Source organism: Corvus kubaryi, unplaced genomic scaffold, assembly GCF_017639235.1.
Source record: "Corvus kubaryi isolate FWS band 111438036 unplaced genomic scaffold, C.kubaryi_AGA036_p1.0 37232, whole genome shotgun sequence".
In the NCBI taxonomy this organism is placed as follows: Eukaryota; Metazoa; Chordata; class Aves; order Passeriformes; family Corvidae; genus Corvus; species Corvus kubaryi.
The window spans coordinates 4,887,326-4,907,759 of record NW_024581066.1 but is presented as its reverse complement, the minus strand read 5'-3'; the positions used below and the strand labels follow the sequence as shown (position 1 = coordinate 4,907,759).

At 36.9% G+C, this 20,434-nt stretch overlaps 1 protein-coding gene across 6 annotated transcripts in view; it reads left to right on the top strand.

Annotated features, from left to right (window-relative positions):
* SMYD3 (SET and MYND domain containing 3) overlaps positions 1 to 20,434 on the top strand; it is a 396,216-nt gene that overhangs the window by 59,754 nt on the left and 316,028 nt on the right. The window lies entirely within an intron of this gene.

The window sequence follows — 20,434 nt, the reverse complement described above, 5'->3', positions numbered from 1 at the left end:
TCTGTTTGCAAAGTTATGGAACCTTCTTTTTTGCTGTGGACAGGAGTAGGAACAATATAATCAACTGTGTTGCTTTTCTGTACTTTTTTTTTAGTGGTGATTAGACTGCTGTGATGTAAAGCTGTAATTTTACCTGAGAAACCACTCAGTCTGAAATAGACCCAGTCAAAAGGTTGTATAGATAAAACCTATTATGTAGTACCTCGTCTCCACTGAAGCTGTTTTACTGTCTCTGTTGGCGTGCTGGTTTGGCCTGAACTTTGTCAGATGCATTTCACTTGAAAGATGCACCTTGTGTTATCGGGTGTAGAGGCTTTGTGCAGCTGAAGATAAAACTGGTTATCAGAAGATGATCACTGCCTACTCAGTTTGAACTGAGTTGCAGCTTGTAAGAAATTCTTTCCGAATGTTGTTGCCTTCTATGTAATAAGCAAGCTTAAGATGGAGACTGGCCGTGGTGGCTTTACAGAAACAGCGTGATGATTACTAAACACATTGGAACACTGGTGAAGAAAATAGAGAAGGCTTTTAAATTTTTTATGTACACACATGCACAAGTATGTGCACATATGTGCACCTCCTCTTCCCTCCCATGTATTTTACCAAGGTGTTGTAAGTGGCAATCAAAGGCAGAGTGAAAGCCAAGACTTCCCAGCTCCGTATCTTGTTAACTGGAGAACTGGGAATGCTCCTGTTAATGACAACATTTGCTCCACTATGGCTTTGATATCACACAGATATTTTAAACTTGATGTATTCTGCATGTTGACTGTGAATTTTCCCCCACCCTATTGAAAAGGACTGAGTTTTTAAGTTATTGTTCTTTGGTTTGGGGTTTTTTTTGTCCATTAAAGCAGGGCTCATTTCCTTCTTTTGCTCATTCTATTTAGTCTGTGTGGTAGTCTGCCCTGAGAAAATGGAGAGCAAATGACATCTACCTGTCATGTGTACACATACTTGATATCATTAATACTAAAAAGAGCTGGCAGAAGGGATAGGAGAGTCTGACTGGACAGGTGAGTGGTTGGGAAAAAGAGCTGTCAACAGCCATGTGCTTTACATGAGTAAGATTAGTATCTCGTTCAGAGTTCAGTCAAGCACAACTGTCAAGCTTTTTGTAAGACCTTGTTGTCACTGTCTAATTTTCCATGTGGCATTTTACAGCCTTCCCAATTTGGTTGTCAAACGAGTGTGTTATGAAGTGTGATATTGTATTAAAATATTAATTTAGTATGCCCCCATCCCTAGTGAGGTAGCAGCAGACATTTTCTGCCATTCCCACAGAATGTTTTTTGGAAGCTAAACTGGATGTCCATGCAATTTTTTTTTAATTTTTTTTTTGTTTTGTTTTGTTTAAGCTGAATAGGGGTGCTTATTTTCAGCAGGTAAAATTTAAGACTTTGGAACTGTAAAGTCTCTGATAAGACTTTTGCAGTCTCTTCTCTGTAGTATAACTCTAAAGAAGACCAGCTGTGATGACTTCCCTGCGTGGTCATAGAATAAAGAAATACTACAGATACATGACTTCAAGATGTAATCTTGTTTTCCCAACTGCTTCCAACATTCCTTTCAAGTTCAGTAGGTGCTTATTCGAACATTGAACTTTTTTGGATCGGTTCTTTCATTGCGTGCCGCAAAAAGATCCAGTCAGAGGTCATTTTTTATTCTGTTTGATGCTGGATTCTCAAGAAGGAAAATAAACAGACTGTCAGACAAAAGAGAAAAATTATCCTGCAGTGAGGTGACTAAATTCCAGATGGTTCTTGGAAAATCTCCAACCTAATTTAGGTCAAAAGAGCTTCTCAGAAGCTCTTTTAAACAGTCCTCCTTCTCTGTTGTCCACTGCTCTTGTCTTTGTGAAAATTAATTACAGTTTTATTCACTTGCCTGTGTTGCTTAATAGGCAGAGAATGCCCCCGAATGCACATTTGTAGAAACTGCCCATTGAAAATCAAGACAATTTTGCCATTTCTTTCCATGGGAGCAGAATTTCACCCCAATGTATTTTTAGTTTGCATGAGACCTGTGGAAAATTCCAGCTGTACTGGATGGGGAGGTGTTTCAGAAGGGTTATGTACCTTTCTTTCTGACAGTGTTGCCCTGTCCTTACTAGACAATTTGCTTTTGTATCAACTGTCCTTTGAGCCGGAGTTGAATTTTCTCATTTTTGTTATCTGATCACTTTTTGGAAGCTTCAGTTTATTTAACATGCCATTTATCAAGGTTGTGACTGTTTTAAAATTCTGATCCTCAGTATTAAACAGAATTATCTACAGCTAATTACGTGGTAAGGCTTTAACTCCACTGAGACATTTTCTAATATCAAGATAAATTTTTGACAGCGTGGTTTTATGGTTTAATGATGTTTCCATAACCTTGAGATAAAATCAGTCCTTGCTTTTTATTCTTCAGGTTTTACTTACATGTGTGAGGAGGTGGCCTGGAGTCCTTTGAGACATTTAATGGATGCGGGATAAAGAATTAAATTTTTTGTATACATTTATGGTTCTTTTTATACCAGCAGACAGAACCATGTGAACCACTTTAAGACATTGAATAAACTCTGTACCTGCCATGTTGACTGTGAAACTGTGACTCTACTGATGGGAATCAGGCCTAAGATGACTTCTTTTAGATGAAATGTAGGCTTGGCATTTTACATAGAATTGCAACTACTTACACTGTGTCAGAATTGATGTTTTGATGAAACTGTTGATAAACTTTTTGGGAAAGGATGCTGGATTGAAGATTTTAGGGAACCCCATAGAGCAGAGATGATACATAACTCCTGAAGTAAGAGTCTTTTTCTAATTTTTCTGTTGCGCAGAATTTCTCTTTCTGGACAGTATTTTAACCACACATGGGGTGATAGGGACTAGACAAAGGATTTTTGGCTTTCTGAATTTTTCAATCTTTCCTGCAGTTCCAATCTTGACAGCTTTTTGTTATGAACAGATTCTGCTTTGAAAATAGATGTGCTGCTTTCTTTCAGTTCACTGGAGAGGTCACACACCTGTATATGTGGGAGGTGAGTAGTCTTCTTTATGCAGGTGGTGGATGTGCTGCTCACCACCCTCCTCTCAGGTGCTGTTCTACTCATTCCTTTTCAGGTCAGTTTAGAATGGACACAGATTGAAGAGCAAAAACAGGTCTGAATGACTGTAGAGCTGTAAGTCTAGGATAGTACAAATAGAAGTATCTGTATGTATTAGAAATATGTGCAACTTTTATATGTCAGATTAACTTCTTTTCGTCTCACTTTTTTGAGGTTTGTGAAATTGACATTAAAGTGAAGAAGAGATACAAGTTTGATGCTGTAGGCCAGTCTCTGTGCCCACAAATAGTTTTAACCAAAAGACCAGTTGTCCATTTACGCTGTTGTTGTAGTTGATTTTGTTTTTAACTTCAGAAGAAGTAAGGAGGTTCTATAAAGTGCAGAGGTACATCCCTCAAGAGCCGGTGTCCTAGTCTCTTTAAAATCCTTTGTTCATTTCTCCTATCAAAACTTGGATATATTTTACTTGTTCTTCTAACTTTTCTGTACTTACTTTTTATTCCACTCAATGCTTTGAAAGAATTTCTTTTCAACATAAAAGGTATTAGTACCAATTAAAAAGAAATCTCACTGTTAAAAGGGTTTTAGTATGTATTTGCATAGGCAGAAGAGAACTAGGAGCTGAGCAGTGTCTCTTGGCCTTTGTAAAGTCTGAATACTGAATTATGGTAATATATTTATGTGTTGTTTTAGGTGCAAGTTGAAGGAGATACTAAATGATATGACTGATAAAGTAAGTTTGATCTTCATGTTGCTCCTTCAGATCTTATAGGCATCAGAGAGCGTGTGTTCTCTGAGAAGACCTTGGAATACAAGATACAGCTGCCTGGTCAAGATATTCTTCAGTAATGCCTTCAGTAGGTTACTCTTATTTAGGATTCACTGCTTAACTTAGTAATTCATGTAATTAGGTAAATTAAAATTGATTTGTATCAAGAAAGTCAAAAGAAATACTAGGATAAAGTTATGAGCAGGTTAAGAGTTGTTAAAGACATACAGGTGAAGATTGCTTTCTGATGCTAGGCTTGCTAATCTAATTAACTCTGGATGCACTTGTTCAGTTTCCCAATGATTGGGAGGCTGTGAGTTTTTTTTCCTGGAGACAGGAAAAAAAACCAAGTGCATGTTTAATCCATCAGTGTTCTTTGTGTAATTCAAAGCTAATGTACATTGCTGCCTTGTCTAATGGTAATTTGAAGACCAATACCGACAAATTTATTTTTAGTCACCGCCCAGGAAACTATTTTGCAAAAACCTTTTTATTTTGATTGTTCTTTTTTATTATAAATGCCGAAGTCTTATAACTTCCAGGAATTATTATACCTGAAACAACATTGGTTAGTCTTAGGTGCTCAATATACATTTATGCTTGTTAATCTTAACTCTTTTTGTTTTAGAGTAGTAGGAATATGTTCTTGCTCATCAAACTATATCAGAACTTTCTTCTCTGACTATTGCCATCTGTAAGTCTACTGCATGACATTTGTGATTATCTTTTTACCTACATTGCTATTGATTTAGTATTTCTGTTGATAAAGTTTTGTTTGGTGGGAATATGGACATGGTGTGTCCTCTCTCCTGTACTCTATGTGTGTGGTTTTAACCTTTTGAAAGCTTCACACTTACAGCTGTGAAGAACTGAGTTGCAATCATCAGAAATATTGTGTCACTGACACTATAATTTCAGGAGAATTTTTCAGTACTCTCTTTCCGGTGTATGTCTGAACATAACAGAAATCATTCTGATGGACCTTCATATTTGTACTGAGCAAACATGAATGATCACTTGCCTAACATGTATTGTTGATTCTGGGTTGCTGTCTTACCAAGTAAGAGGGTTTTTTTGTTTTGTGGTGGGTTTTTTTGTTTGTTTTCTTTTTTTTTTAAATTTTTTAGTGTAGGACTGAAAAGGACCCAGGTGGCCAGGACTTAATTACCATTATTTTTCCTAATTCTGCTCAGACCATATCCACAAAAGACACTGTTTAAAAAGCCAATGGTGTCTGACGTGATATACATCAGTCTGTTTTCTGACACCGTTATGGAAGTGAACCGGAAGCAGTAATAATAAAAAGCTTTAGTGGTTGTATCAATTGGAATACATGCAAAAAAATGTGTGGAGTGAGGCACCTTTTACATTTAGGAAAAGCCAGCATGAAGCAAGGTCATGGAGATGTTTCGTAAAGATCTGAGTAGTAAATGAAAACCATTTACATCCTCTATCAGCAATTTTAAGAGCCTCTAATTGAGGAGGATAACTGCTTGTAGTGCTGTTGGCAGCAAAGTGTTCTATCCTTGTCTTTAGGATGACCTGCACTGGGGTTGCTTAAAGCATTTTTTGTTTGTTTGTTTTGGCTGGGGCAGAGCTAGAATTTTGTGTGGAAGGATTATTAATCAGCTCTGAGACTTGTTCAACATGTTTTATAGATGAAAAGGCAAAAAGCTCTTTTCCTTCCAGAATGACATTGCAGTAGATTGATAGTTGAAAAATACCACGCTCTTGGAATATAGGATGGGGAGCCATGTATTTGTGGTGCTGTTGTTGACTTGCTATATTCTGAGCTGCTTCAGAATCTCTCCAAAAATGAGTATAACATCCGTCTAAGGTATGCTGTAGAGCTAAATAGCTGTTACAGTTTAAGTATCAATTGAGGGTGCAACAAGTGCTGTCTCATGTAGGCATTTCAGTGGGTGTCAATTAAATTATACCTACCTACATAAAATTCAGTCCTCAAAAGTGTGTTCTCTCCCTATTCCTCAATATATATCTTTTTGCTTTAACTGTAATTGTGGTGTGCCATGTTCTATTTCATTAAAACTACTCCTAAGTTTGTTGTAGAAATAAGGTGGAAAAAGAAACAATTAGGCCATGATACTGACTCAATAGCATAATCAAATTGATCCTGCGTTTCAGTATGGATGAGCAGCTGTCACAACGTGGTTGTAGCACTGATGCGCTGCAGGCTGGCGTGAGATCGCTTGGTTTGTGCCATAGCAACCCGAGCTGACAAAGGCTGTCTTAAATAGTACATATCCTATTTAAGTCATGATAGTATAGGACAGTGCTTATGGATATTCTGCAATAGTGGCTGGCAGCAGATCCTGCAAGCAAGGTGCAAGAGCTCTGCTATTGACAGCCAGGATGATTTGTCACAGCTTTCCTGCTTGCCTCTCCCTACACGCCTACACTGGAAGTTCCCATGCTGTCCCCAGGTAACTTAGATGTAGATTGACTGGCAGAGTCAGATCTGGGAATATTTCTTTTAGGAGATCATCTAATTTGCCTTAGTGATTTAATTTTTTCTCCCCCTTTCCTCCTGATTATGTAAATATTGACTAGACTTTTTTCATGCCTATAATCACAAATAAATTGTATTTATTCTTACAGATCCTTTGAAACTTTCTGTGCTGGTTATGGGCTTTTTGAAATTTTAAATGTGTTCATTCAAATGTGCCCCTAATGTCATAGCTACTGCAGATAATGGATTTGAACTTATCTCCCTTCTGAATTTAAAGTAATTGTGGGCTGTTGTTAAAGTTTTTATAATCACTTTTGGAAATCTGGAAGTATTTTTCTAGTTTAAAATAGAAATTTGCAGTAATAAAGCTTTCTTCCTTCTCCCATTCCACAAGAATATTCTTCATTCTATCAACAAACCTCGTGCTTTGCCTGTACTCACAAATATAAAATTCATCTTCTTTCTTCTTCCATTAACATCAAGGCCAAGGTTTCATTCAGCTTTCAGAGGAAAGTGGTTTGGACACGCACTCTTTGATGGGTATTTTTACGCATCACAAGGTCATGGAAGTCAGAGTTATCTACACTCATGTAAATAGATGGGATGTGGTGATATGTGGCTACTAGTCAAGATAGAAATGGTGAAGTGCTTACCTACTGCTTTATCAACATTCATTCAGTGTTGTGGGTGAAAATTACTGTGCCTGTTTGGCCCTCTTCCTCTTCTTGGAAGATAGTGAAGAAGGGCGAATACATTGTTGTCTGTGACATCAGTGCTTTCTGCTATGCAGAAATTATGTAGACTAAGTAATGCTGACATGTTTCTCACTTTGTAGTAATTTCAGCCTTTAAGCTCATTCTCAAAAAAATCTGTATTTGAAACAGCAACTTGCACAGTGTGCATTTGTGCTCTCTAATCTTCTGAAAGAGTCACGTTTGCTTTTATACTTTATGAGTATGAGGTAAAATTCTATGATCTGGCTGATAGTGAGAAGCTGTTGCAACAGCATAGAATTGCTTGTTTTGCTCTTAAGCTTCCAACTTTTTCTTTGTATTTTTATGTGTTTGGGGTTTTTTTAACCTGCGTCAATATCCATCATCCTGGTGATAAATTAAATGGCATAAATTTGAACCAAGCATCTCTCTAAATGAGAGATTTCATTTGCCTAGGTTTTATAATTAATGATGCATGTATTGACTATTTTTTTGTGTATTAAAAAGTGAAGTACAGTCCATAGTTTTATAAAAAATTATGTAGTAGCTGAAGAAGCAGCTTGTGAGAATATGATAATGTTGGAATTTTCCTAGTGGATTTGGACCAATGACAGATACGAGTCCAACATAATTTGCTGCCTTAGTTATACAAGATCATTATGTTTTTCATTCCATAGCAATTTTTTCTTCATTAAATTATCCTTTCAGGCATATCAGTTGGATTGTAATTTTTAATTTAAGTTCCAGTTTATTTGTTTGGAAAGCCACAGTTCTGAAAAGCTCCAGTGGTAAAGCTTAGTGTTAAAGCAGTACTTCACCAGTTTGCCCCCATTCTGTCAGTTTACTCAGGCCCAAAATTTGTACGGTTGCCTGGATGATGTACCCAGGCTGACTCCAGAGCCGAGTGATGGCAGGAGTGACCAAGAGGAGGATTCAGCTTGTTGTCTTAATGTCCTTGTACCTGTTAGTTAAATCAGGAATAAGTGCATTTAACCATCTCGTATAAAAGGAATATGCTTGAGATGAATTAACAGTGGCTGCTGAGAACCACAGCAAGATTTGTACCATCATCTTCAGCATGAGTGGACCACAAGGTATAAAAAAGAAAAGCAATTTGGGTTAATTGTCTCAACTGTGGTTTTGAAAAATATCTTTTTCTGGTTAACTTTAACTTTACACAGTTACCTAAAAAACTTCTTGGCTTAATGAAGATGTTAATGGATGTGCTTCCTATACATTATTGAACTGTCTTTGTAATATCTTGTCATGGCTGAAATTAGAGAATATAAGAACCTGTAAACAAAAAGTACTCAGTAACAGCAGGATGTTGTGCAACATTAATGGTTCTTATTTGCAAGCTTGCATCTTCTTGGAAGCAGCTGAATTTCGGTAGAGTTCTGACATCTCACAGTGGCCCTGGCTGTTGCTGGTGGTATCAGTAGAAAATACATCATAGTGCATGCTCTTGAGTCAGGGCTAAAAGTGAATCTGTGTCTGGCTCCAAGACCTGAGAGATCACAAATCTCCATAACCACACAAATTGTGTAAATACAGGAAAACACTGCCAAATAAAAAGAGATGTGTCTGGTAGCGTATTCTGGAAGAAACTATCATCCATTGGTACAGATCTGCTGGGGAAGCAAACTGAAAGGGCTGGAGTATCCACAGCAGCAAGAGATTTTTGACCATGAAATAGCCTATTGTTTGGGAGAAGAGTAAGCATCTGCTTTCCAGGCATGGTGCTGCCAGCTATATTTCTTTGAGGGTTTTATCTTCAAATCAAGGAATTGCACTAGAGAAAAGAGAATAAATAAATTTTATGCTGGCAAACCTGTCCATGATATAAGCAAACCAAGCAGCCCAGTTTAGTAGCTCCAAAATGGTATGATTTCTAGTAACTCTTTTACTACTAAGTGTTGTAGATTCACAAGAAATTAAATTTGAAAATTAATTTTCTGATAATTCAATTTCTAGATGAGATGGGTGAGAGAAATGTGAAGACTCATAAGAAAGGCACAGAAAGAGAAAAACAAGCCTGCTTAGTAGGGCATGGTGTTTTCCAGTTAAGCCTGAGACAACATTTGAGCACCATTGTTTGTTGCCAGAGCATGTCTTGTTTTTTTGGAATGAGCATACAGATATTTGTAGAAATTTAAGTGAATGTGCCTAAGTGTGAGAAATGGAGGTGATGAGAGGCTGGTGAGTTCCTACTCATTTGTGTAGTTCATCATATTCTATATTAATTTTTTGCTAGCATTAACCTGAACACATAAGGGGAAGTGAGAAGCTGTGAATATATGTCACTATATGCTTTTAATTGTGCTGTCTTGCTGATACCCCCTTGACTGGAGTTCTGTTGTCAGTGTGCAGTTTGAGGAGGTTTCTCTGGACCCCATTTTTGCATTGCTGTGGCAGAGGGGAGAAATGGTGCATAGGCAGGAATAAGATGAAGCTTGTTGCATCCAGCTTGTTGAATCAAACAAGCATATAATAACAGTAATATGTATTTATCTGCTGCCTTCTCCTGAACTGTTTGACTCCAGACTTCTCACAGTCAGCTTTCCAAGATGGGAAGGTAGGAGTGTGTTACATGCTGTCATTCAGTGGCAATTGATATTTAGTTGAGATAGCATTAAGTAGGGAATGCTTGATTGTCTGATGATAATTCTGTAATTAGTATTCTTAGTGATTAGAAATCTCCTTGGGTCTCATGAAATTATTTATTTTCATGTAGCAATAAGAATTAAGGTGTGTATCTGCAGCTTGGCAAGTTTTCTCCTGGTGTCTCATCTTTCCGGTCGGTAGCTGTTGTATGTCTTCTGCTGTTTCAGTGGAGATATGTTAGTTCTCTTAGTTCTTTATGGCAGAAAAAGAAACAACTCTTTTAGACCAACAAAATTTGCTTACTTGTTATGGTGCTACTAATAAAAGCACTCAGCAAATGAGAAGCTCTGAGTCCCACTTTTTAGAATCAAAATTGCACAGAGAATTTGGAGGACCTTCAAGAGGTAGGGCAGGTGGCTATTCTAGCTCATGAAAGCAAATGATATTGATTAAATACAGGTAATGATCGATTGTGGAATTTAGAATAGTGAGGCAAAGTGACTTTGATTTATTGTTCCAAATAAAGCTGAGTTCTGAGAAAAAAAGATACAGTAAAAGATCTGGCCATGGGATCCTACAATGTTCACTTGATCTTTTTGGAAACTAACTAGCTTTGTTTAAATAGTCAATTTTGCTCTTCTCTCAGTAACACCGATTTTATAACTGGGTCTAAATGGAAAGGAAACCAACAGATTTTTATATCCAGAATGCCTGAAAGATTTTTAAGGCTGAAAGATAATTTTGCATTGTGATGGTGATCTACTGTTCTGGTTGAGATTGCAGATCTGTACTGAGATCATGTGCCCAGGCATATATGTGCTGTTTGACTTGGGTATCCATTCTGACCCTGTGACCTTGTGCTCAATCTTGTGTGTTAAGATCCTAGTAAATTGAGAGTCTCATCCTTGATTTAATGGGATTTGGGACAAGATGTGAATATACTCATTGCTTCTTAAGAGCAAACAGGGAACAAAACTTGAATTCTTCCCACACTGATTTGTTGCCAGAAGCTGCCTGCATTCACTCACATGTCATTCTGTCTTGGTAAGTCAATCTGCCTCCACTTATCTGCCTTAGCTCTTCTGTGTTCTGGGCGATGTTGTATTTGAATTATGTTCAGCACAGTGTATGTGAAATGTACACCATGGAATGATTGTTAGCACTAGCAGCATTGCACATGCTGTTCTGCTATAGGTTAGGAAGAATTAATTAGCACTGCTATTATTAAAGTGTTACTAATTAATGTTACACTGTAGTCATATGCTGTAAAAAGTTTTCAATAATCTGTTCAATAAGCTGTTTCACATATGTAACAGACATATGTTGTTATGCAAAAAAAAGGCAACTGAAATCAGGATTGCCTCGGGTTTTACTTGATGTAGATGCATTTTCTGGAGAAAATGAAACTGAAGTCTTACAGATCACACAAGACCTGTGTACGTGTAGGTTCTACAGAACAGAATACGTGAGTCTATGATCTTTGAATCCCTAAGAGAAGACCTTTAATGAAGCTTGACTTTATGCCAGAACGCTCTGAAATGAGTTTGAAAATATTATTGATGTGTTTGTTATATGTTAAGGCACTCAGCTTCATAAAGGAATGCTAGAGAACTTTGGAAGTTAGGATGAAAACTACTTTAGAAGTATTTCCTATGAAAACACCCTTGATCTTTGATGCTTCCATATGGCTGTGACAAATGTTTCTGCTCCTTTATTCAAACTGGCAGGGAATCTGTAATTAAAGTATAGAAAGATGCACTAGAAAAAAAAAGCAAACCACCACGTCTTCCTTTTGAGAATTCAACTGGATTTCCTAGCTATAGGGATATTTTTATTTGTAGAAAAGTAAGACATGCCTGGAAATGCAGAAGGCTGCTTTGATGCTCTCTTGAGACATCTGTCCTTGATTAGCTGCTTGAATCAGTGTTGTTGTGTGTTTGTGCCTCGTTGCCAGGGAAGCCATCACTGATAACTTCTTTTGAGAAAGAAAAAGCAGCAGATGAAAATGTACTCATTTGCTGCTTCATTCTGAGTTTGAAATGTTCCCCAAATTAACTCTTACACATTTCATTTTTTGAGGGCTTTGTGGTTTTGTGACTGAATAATTGGGAAATAAATTTGAAGACTTATATGTAAAAGCATAAGGGATGGAAAAGACACTTAAAAAAACGTTGAGCTAGGGTTCATCCATTCACAACTATCATGTGATATAAAAGATACCCTGTAAACAGCATTTGATTATGCAGTTATTTGTATTAATGGGCTTAACCCAGAAAGACTTTTTTTGGATGTATTCCTAGTAGTTGGTAAGTTAAAAGAAGCAATTACCTTTTATATCTTCTAATGTGAGACAAACTCTTTGTCTGATGTCGAGTAGTTTAAATTTCAACAGCTGTTGCCAACAGCGTACCTGTCTAAGCTAAATAGCTTTTGGATTGCACCAAAATACTTCGAATAAAATTCTTTTAATAATGAGTGCTTTTGGGAATTTCTGAAACTCCCTTAATTGTAAGGAACTGTCAGTGCCTAGACTGAAAAAGATTGTTAAATTCAAATACAAAAAAAACAACCCAACCCATTTTATTTTTTACTTATTTCCAAGCAAATGGAGAATTGAAATTTAATCAGTCAGTGACAGTGAAATAAATAATTTTTTGAAGTAATTTTTATAGTTTTCCAGTGGTTGTGTCTTATACACATGTAGAGACAAGGCTAGGATAACAATACTGAGATTCTTTGAGTGGTGCATTTATTACAGAGGAATTCCTAAGGACTTTAAATCAGTGTTGGTTTTCCTCCTAACCAAAACGCACCATCTTCCCAGAAAAGAGGGAGAGCCATTGCAATACTTAAAACTTCATAAACAGCTTTAGTATTGCTGTTCTTTTAGGAAAGGTGTGTCTTTCACTTTGGATCTCAATGACTTTCTCATTGGTCTGTCCAAATGAGTCTGGTAATGCCATGCTTGCAGAACTGCATCCTGTGAAAATTGCTGGCTGCAGGAAAGCATTGTTGCAAGCAGAACAGGTCTGTAGGCAGGGGTATTTTCTACAGGCTGGGAAGGTTTGAAGAGAGCAGAAGAGGCAATCCAAAGGTTATTTGAACATGGATTTTTTTATAGGATGCCAAAAAAAAAAAAAAAAAAAAAAAAAAGGCATTTCACCACAGTGTTTATTTTCTCTTCTTGCAGTGTAAATGGATTAACAGATAATCCATACTGTAAATAATATTAGTGTTATTTGTAACTGCTTTCTGCATTTTGGGTAATGCTACTCTATGTGTGTCATGAAACCAGTACATGGAGATAAAACAAGAATGTAAGAGGTAATCAGTTTATTTTAACCATGATTTTCTATCAGCCTGCTGCTTTTGTGAAGACAGTAGTTATATTTGGACATGACATGATGTAGAAATTTTCAGCAAAATCCCTCATGAATTTTATGGTTGCGGTGGAGTTATTTCTGCCCTTTAAAAAGTGTGTTGTTACAGAAGTGACATAAGACTTAATGGGACTCTTCTTTCTTATAATTTAAAATGTATCATTGCCTTTGGTGGAAGCTGAGCTAGAAAACAGGAATGCTGATCATGTGTGACATGATCTAGGATTGAATTTCTCACGTTTTTATTCCTTTTGGCATTCAGTATTTATCTGAAATTTCTTTTTTTTTAGTATTAGAAAACACAAGGAAGAATAATCTCAATGCTTCTTTATTATGATTGGTATTTCTGTGTAGGCTCAGCTTTGTTAGGAAAACCAGTTGTGACTGCTGGGTAATTATAGGGTTGGGATTGCCCTTGGAAAGCCAGATGCAGTAGGTTACTGTGCATGAATTAAAAGCTGGCAGACTTTTTGGCTTTCTTTAAAGGGATGTTGTTGTTGATAGTGACTTTTTTATTTTGATAGATTAGTTTCCAGACTCATTTATCTTTATTAAAAAGGGGCTATATCAAGCTTTTGCGGGCCAATTTGGACTGTTTTGAATAACATGCCTGGTGTTTAAAAGTGGTCTTCAGAAACTGCTTTGTTAATGGAGGTTCTATTTGTTCCTGTTCTCTTACTAAACGGTTTGAAAAGGGTGGAACTAGTTCACATCAAAGCTCTGGTTTCTCTAACAGCCTGTTAGCATCAAATAAATTAATCTGAACTAGGTTAGTATATTGTGATCTAATCATATTAATGCAATGATTTTCTTCTTTTAAAAATACTGTTATAATTTAAAAGATTGGCATTTCCTGAACCTTGAACCTGAAAAAATAAGCTCTCGTATGTTTGACTCAACCCCTTTTATTTTCCTTTCTGTTTAAATACAGAAAATAGTAACTATTCTTATTCTTCTTAACTATTCTCAAGAAACTGCTTGACATGCCTGGAGAAAAGAAGCAAGAAAGTCTGAAGTAAGGGCTTGGGTAGCCTTTTCCTATTCTCCCAATTAGAATTTCCTATTCTCCCAATTCAGATAGGGAGATACCAGATCAATGAGAAAAGGGCCAGAGTTTCGACTACAGTGGCATTTTATGTAGCATATCACAGTAAACAAGCTTTGGATCTTATGGCAAATGGTTTTAATGAAGCCCTTTATAAAAAGAGTAAAACACCTAGTGTTTTAAATTTGGAGATTTTCCCTGGTTTTGTTGCTATACCAAACAGACCAAGAGATTTATGAGATTCTGAAATGCTATAGAACATTTTTAATAACTTAAAAATATTCTTGATTGGCATGATACAGAATAAACGGCAACTCATCCTTGTGGCTGAAGCCTGATCCTCACTTTCCCTGTTGTGGACAAAAGGATGCAGGAAAAGGGGAGGAGGAGGAGTATAACAGGACAAGTAAAAGTTTTCATTTGGTGACTTATTTATTTTTGGTCCATATGCATTGGATCAAATATGCTGGGTAGCTACAGACAAGTTACGAGTTGGCAGGTTTGCCTTGACAGCTGTTACCTTGGGCTTGGGAATATTCTCCCTCATCAGTGGTACCATCTGGCTGCTCTGACATGATATTTCTACTTCATCAGTCTTTGGTAAGTGGGGTGGAGCTGTGGGAGCCGTTTCATCCTGTGTTTCTAATGCTGTGTTGCTGTAGTGCTGTTATGTGTTGGAAGTCAGAGATCAAAATGTAAGGCCTGAGGGGAGAAGATAACATCAGATTTGTCATGTCTTAGACTTGCGTGACTGCTGGTCTGCTGATTTGAAAATAAAGTCAGTGTCAGTTTTAAAATGAATACAGCCTTTGGCTCAGGAAATTCCTAAGGCAGAGGTTGGTGGGTACTGAGATGGATGTATTGGTGGAAAGATCCCCCTCTCTCTGTGTATTTACTACCCCTTTTCACAAAGAATCTGGTGTGGGGTGGTCAGAAACATGTTACTGTGGTTGCGCATCCACGTTTGTGTAGACCTAGAATAGCTGTCCTTAAATGATGATTTGTTAATCCTGTTTATCAAAAGTAACCTGGTGATCTGTGATCCTACCTCTGGAATTCCTCATGTCAACTCGCCTTCATGAGAATAAGAATTAAAAGTCCCCAACAGAGTAAAATTAAATCTTATGTGTTTCAAATGCATAGAAATCTTTTACCTAGATGACATTATTAAACTGGATGGATATTAAATTGTGTACGAAATTGTAGCGATCACTGTAAGTCTTTATCCTTATAATGCACACTGCTCATTTTTGTATGTTCATATGCACTCTCCATACCATGTGAAAATCATTTAACTGGTGTAAATACAGGTAGCTTTGCTGATTCCAGTGGAGAACATTGGGCAGTGCAGCTCTACGCTGCTTTCCAGAACCAAAGTATAATGGTCGCTAGCAAGGGGGCAGCTGATTTATAACATAGATTTTATGGTCAATAGGTGGAAATTATCTGTATTTGATTTTTATGTGGGAAAGTGAACAAATAAATTACTTTTGTCCTTTCATAGGGATGATGTACATGCCTGCTACATTAAGAAGGTGTTTAGATGAGAATATAGAGCTGTTGGCTAAAATATTAGCAGTTATTGTTATATTTATAAACAAAGGAATAAAACACAGCACCAGTCTGTATCTTTGCTGTTCTTTTTTAGTATATTTAATACAAAAAAAAAAAGTGTTGTGGGAGTTTGTTTGTTTGGGGTTTTTTTGGTTATTTTTATTATTTGCTTTTCTTTTTCTCGCCATTTTTGCTTATCTTTTTCTCACCATAAAGATGACGTTCAATCAGTATTTAAAAAGAAAAGATTTAGCATGCACCAGTTATTTTCCACTTTGTCCTGATGATAATGTTACTGTCAAATACAAAATATTCTCAATAAAGATAATATATGGGCAAAAATCAAATGTTACCAAATCAGTCTTAACTGATTTAGTGTGTAGAAAAAGTGGCACAGGGGAGACCTGAGCAGCATGTCAGTCTCTTCCGAGTAACAGGTGGTAGGACAAGAGGAAATGGCCTCAAGTTGTGTAAAGGGAGGGTTAGGTTGGATATTAAGAATTTTTTTTCATGGAAAGAGTTGTCAAGCATTAGAACAGGCTGCCCAGGGAAGTGCTGGAGTCACCATCCCTGGAGGTGTTTAAACAATGTGTAAATGTGGCACTTAGGAACCTGCTTTATTGGCGGACTTGGCAGTGTTAGGTTTATGGTTGGACTTGATTTTAAACGTCTTTTCCAGCCTAAATGATCCTGTGATTCTATGACCTTGTAGAAAATAGATCCTTCCTAAACTAATTATAGAATCTTATTGATGGGTTTACATGTTTGGTGGAGAAAGATAATACTGCTATTAAACCAAGTTTTATCTTTCTGCTCATGTAAATTAAGCATAAAGTAGATCACATGCTAACTAAAAGCCTTGCAGAATTTTACGGTTATCATAGCATTCATTGAAAATGAGAATATTCCCTGTACGTGCTTTTTTGATGTCTGACTCACAGGAGTAGATTCTTGACCTTGTGCTATTTAACACTTTAGTAAGAGTCTTTGCAGCCGATGATGACTTTATACATTTCCCTGAGCACTAACAAAAGACTAGGCTAAACTAAAGCTGCTTGGTAAAACATTGGGATGAACCCAGACTTTTTATTTCAATACAGACAATATTTATTCCATTGTATTGTTACCCTGTGAATTGTAACGCTGTCCACGTTATTAATTGTTGTCTTCCCTGATGGGGGAGACATGTAGATTTTTGCCAGGAGGAAAAAGGAGGTGAATGGGACTTCATGCTTCTCAGTCTCCAGATGGGTGTTTATTAATTCTTATCTAAGGAGTACAAGCCACTGGCATGGCCTAGACATAGCACAGAGCAGAGAATGCAGCAAGAAGATGACTTGTCAAGATCTCACAGCCTTTTTAAAGGTAAATTACCCAATGAAAGCTTAAAATGCAAGATATTTTCACTTTTTTACCAGTGTCCAACAAGTTCCTAAATCATGTAGACAGGAACTGCGGAATTCTTTATCCAATCATCCCAAACCACTATTGCTGCAAAATATGGAGTTAGTGAAGAAGGAGAAAGAAGCTTTTAACTACAACTTATCCTCCATTTTGAGGGTTTCTACTTCTATCTATTTACTATGCAAATAGACCTAAAAACTCTAAATTTTTCACCCTGTGATAATCTCACATGGTATTCTATTACCTAATTCACACCATTGTAGATTCAAATTCTTCCCAGAGGCTAGGCAAATTTTCCCATGGACAAAGATCAAAAACAGTAGTGTCCAGGGGGGTAAAACCTTTCAAAACAGGCAGAGAAATATCCTCTGCATGCTAGGTTCCCACAGAATTGCATCTTCATTTGGCCAAAACCACGTATTCTTGCTATAAGAGAAATTGTTTATGGGCTTAGAGTGACAAACTTACAGGGATTTTTAAAAATCAGGACTAAAGTCTTTATTATTCTGTTTCTGTGGTGAAAGAGAGCTGATATATTTTCATTTATTTAAAAGTTGAAGAAAACAAAAGGAATTATTTAAACCTATCAGTGTGTAGAAAACATTGTCTTCTGTTTTAAAAGCTAGTATGGCAGACAGTATTTTTCTCCCTCCATCCGACAGATTACCACAGTAGTGTACCTTACTACAGTTGAATGTTTTCATTATGCTTGGATGACCTCTCATGTGTCTGTCTTTATTTGAGTTTGACAATGCTTTTGTTACTTTTCTCTATAAAAAGGACATAGAGGTCAGAAGCCGTATGCTACTCACCCCGAAGCTGAAATTTTAACTTAAGAGTTTCTTCAGAAAGATTTGGGAACATTGTACTCTCTTGACAATTCTTTACCAAAATGTCACATGTGCCATAGCAGAAGTAGCTGAGACACACTCCTTCTTAAGCTATTGTCTAGGATTTAAAGATTTTAGTTTAGGTACTGGTGAGAGGAGCGGCTACTGATGAGAAGCAAAGGTGTGGGGGGTGTGTGTGTACTTTTATCCAACTTTTTCACCATCATGGCATGTATTCCTGGTGGAAGAGCAGGAGATGGTAGTCTCATACAGTGGAGAATTGCAAACAAACATTTCTGTGGGGTTTATAGTCATAGAAATACTATGGATGGTCTTGATCTAGACATGGGTTTTACAATGACATTAACTTTTTATTAAAAAGATTTTTCCCCGTGCACAATTTCATTGTACCCCTTCAGATAGGACTAGCTTGTTACTTACTTGCATGACTAGAGAAAGGTGGTGTCTCTACAATGTTCTATTTGGAATGAAGTCAAATGTTCACTTCCAGTAAGTAAAAACAGCTAAAATGCTTCAAAATATTTAAGTAACTTATTTTCCAGTTATCATGGTAGCAAATCTTGGATTTATGCAAATGTAAGCCATTTGTATTAGGAAGTCACAAAACTGATTGATAAAAATATATTCAGTAATTATACAAAAGCTTATTTAAAACTTGCAAATCTTGGCCTCATAGAAGGAAGTAAATATGCAGAATTTTTTGGTAGACTTGAGACTTTCAGAGGGAGATACAGCATGTTAAAAAATACAGTATCCTCATTTTTTTGTGGCTTACTGAGAGAATTTATGCTGAGGTCATATTTGGACATAAGTAATCTTTTGATGTTCTTCCTGATAATCAAATTGTCTGAGAAAATTCTTTGTGTTATCATAAATCTATGTCTGTGCAGTCATTTTATACAGGTGATTTTAAAAAGTAGATTTTTGACCTGATAGAAATGGAAATGTTTCTTCGAAGTGAGAAGGAAACTTCAGTGTGGAATATATGAGATTATTATCTTTAAAATCTAACAGGCAACAATTGTGGCCACTTCTTGAAAAATAAGCTACATCTTCATGTCACATCCCAAGGAAAATCTTGACGTTCTCACTCAGTGATGCTTAACCAATTTTCATAATAAGCCCTGCAGCCTGCATTCCCTCCCATGTGAGGAGAAAAAATGCAAGCTTGATCTGTTAAAGTTGGCAGGCTCTGCCTTCTGCTGGGGAGTGAGCTCTGGAATCAAGGATTTTTTAATAGAAAACACCTGATCATTTATGCTTTTTCTTTAAAGATTATTAAGTAGAGTATTAGCTGGATGTTTGCTGGTAAACAAATGGTACCTTGTGTTGAGCTTTAAACAGTAACTGCCATCTGAAAAACAATATATAGCTGGAGGCCAATTTACAGGCAAGCTCTATTATTTTGCCAGCATATAGCAAAGTTAAACAAGCAGCTGCTTTCTGCTCTGCTTTCAGCTTTTAGCTGGCCTTGTGTGGTCTGGCTGGATTATGTTACAGTAATCTGTTCCTGATGTGACAGCCTTTGGTAAACATGGCAATGAACATAACTGGAACTGTCTTTTCTTACATATTTCATTAGAGGAACAGAAGAGACAAAAAAGTAGTGCTTACAACTTATGACTCTCCATTTGAATAGGAGGATCTCAAGAATTAATGAGACCCTTGGGTGTGATCTTGTATGAAAAGAAATGCAGTTTAGTTCTTCCCTGGAACAGTTGTGTACACTTTTATCACTTGATTGAAACTTAGGCTTTTTCTGGGGATTTCTCTTTAAAATTTACTTATGAGTTTTTGTAAAAGACTCCCAGGAGGGAAAGGTTCTGTCCTGTTAGATTCTGTCCATTTCACCAGCTCAGTAACAGGGCCAATATTCTCTGCATTGATTTCAGCTGGCCGCTGCTCCTACTAAGTTTGCCTTCATAGAAGCCGTGGCACTGTGTCTTGATTGCTCTACCTCAGAGCAAGGCTCCATACTCTTACTACAATAATTTTGTTAGTACTGGCAAGCTAAAGTATTGAAGTAATCCCCTACTGTTCTGATTGATTTCCACAATTTTCTGGCATTAGCTCAGTTTTGCCTCAGCAGCCTTAGCCATCTGCATCTGGTCCAGCTTCTGGCTGCATTCATGCAGGGGGTCGGTAGCTCCAGTGAAAGATGTACGTCTGATTCATGTGCTTCGAGACTGAAGAAATGATTGCAACCCTCAGTTCTTCCACAAGTCAGTCTGACAGAACAAAGGGTTATATATCAGTGTAACTAAACTATGCCTGACCAAAATTCCTTTCAAACATACTAGTTATGTCTTTTTATTGAACTGAAGAGTGGCCATAAAATCTTTGCACTGTCCTCTTGGGGAGAAGGAATCCAATTTTCTGTAGCTAGCTCATGGGAATTTCCAAGAACAAATTCATTCACCCTCTGCTGGAAACTGTTTATATATCAACAGTTTTTTCTTTTATGGTTTCCACTATTTAATGTTTATTTTGGAGTGTTGATGCGTTGTATGGATGCAGGTCAATTCAGCCTGTCCTTCTGAATTAGTGACTGCAAATGCTCCCATATTGGTATTCTTCCTTAAGTTCCTC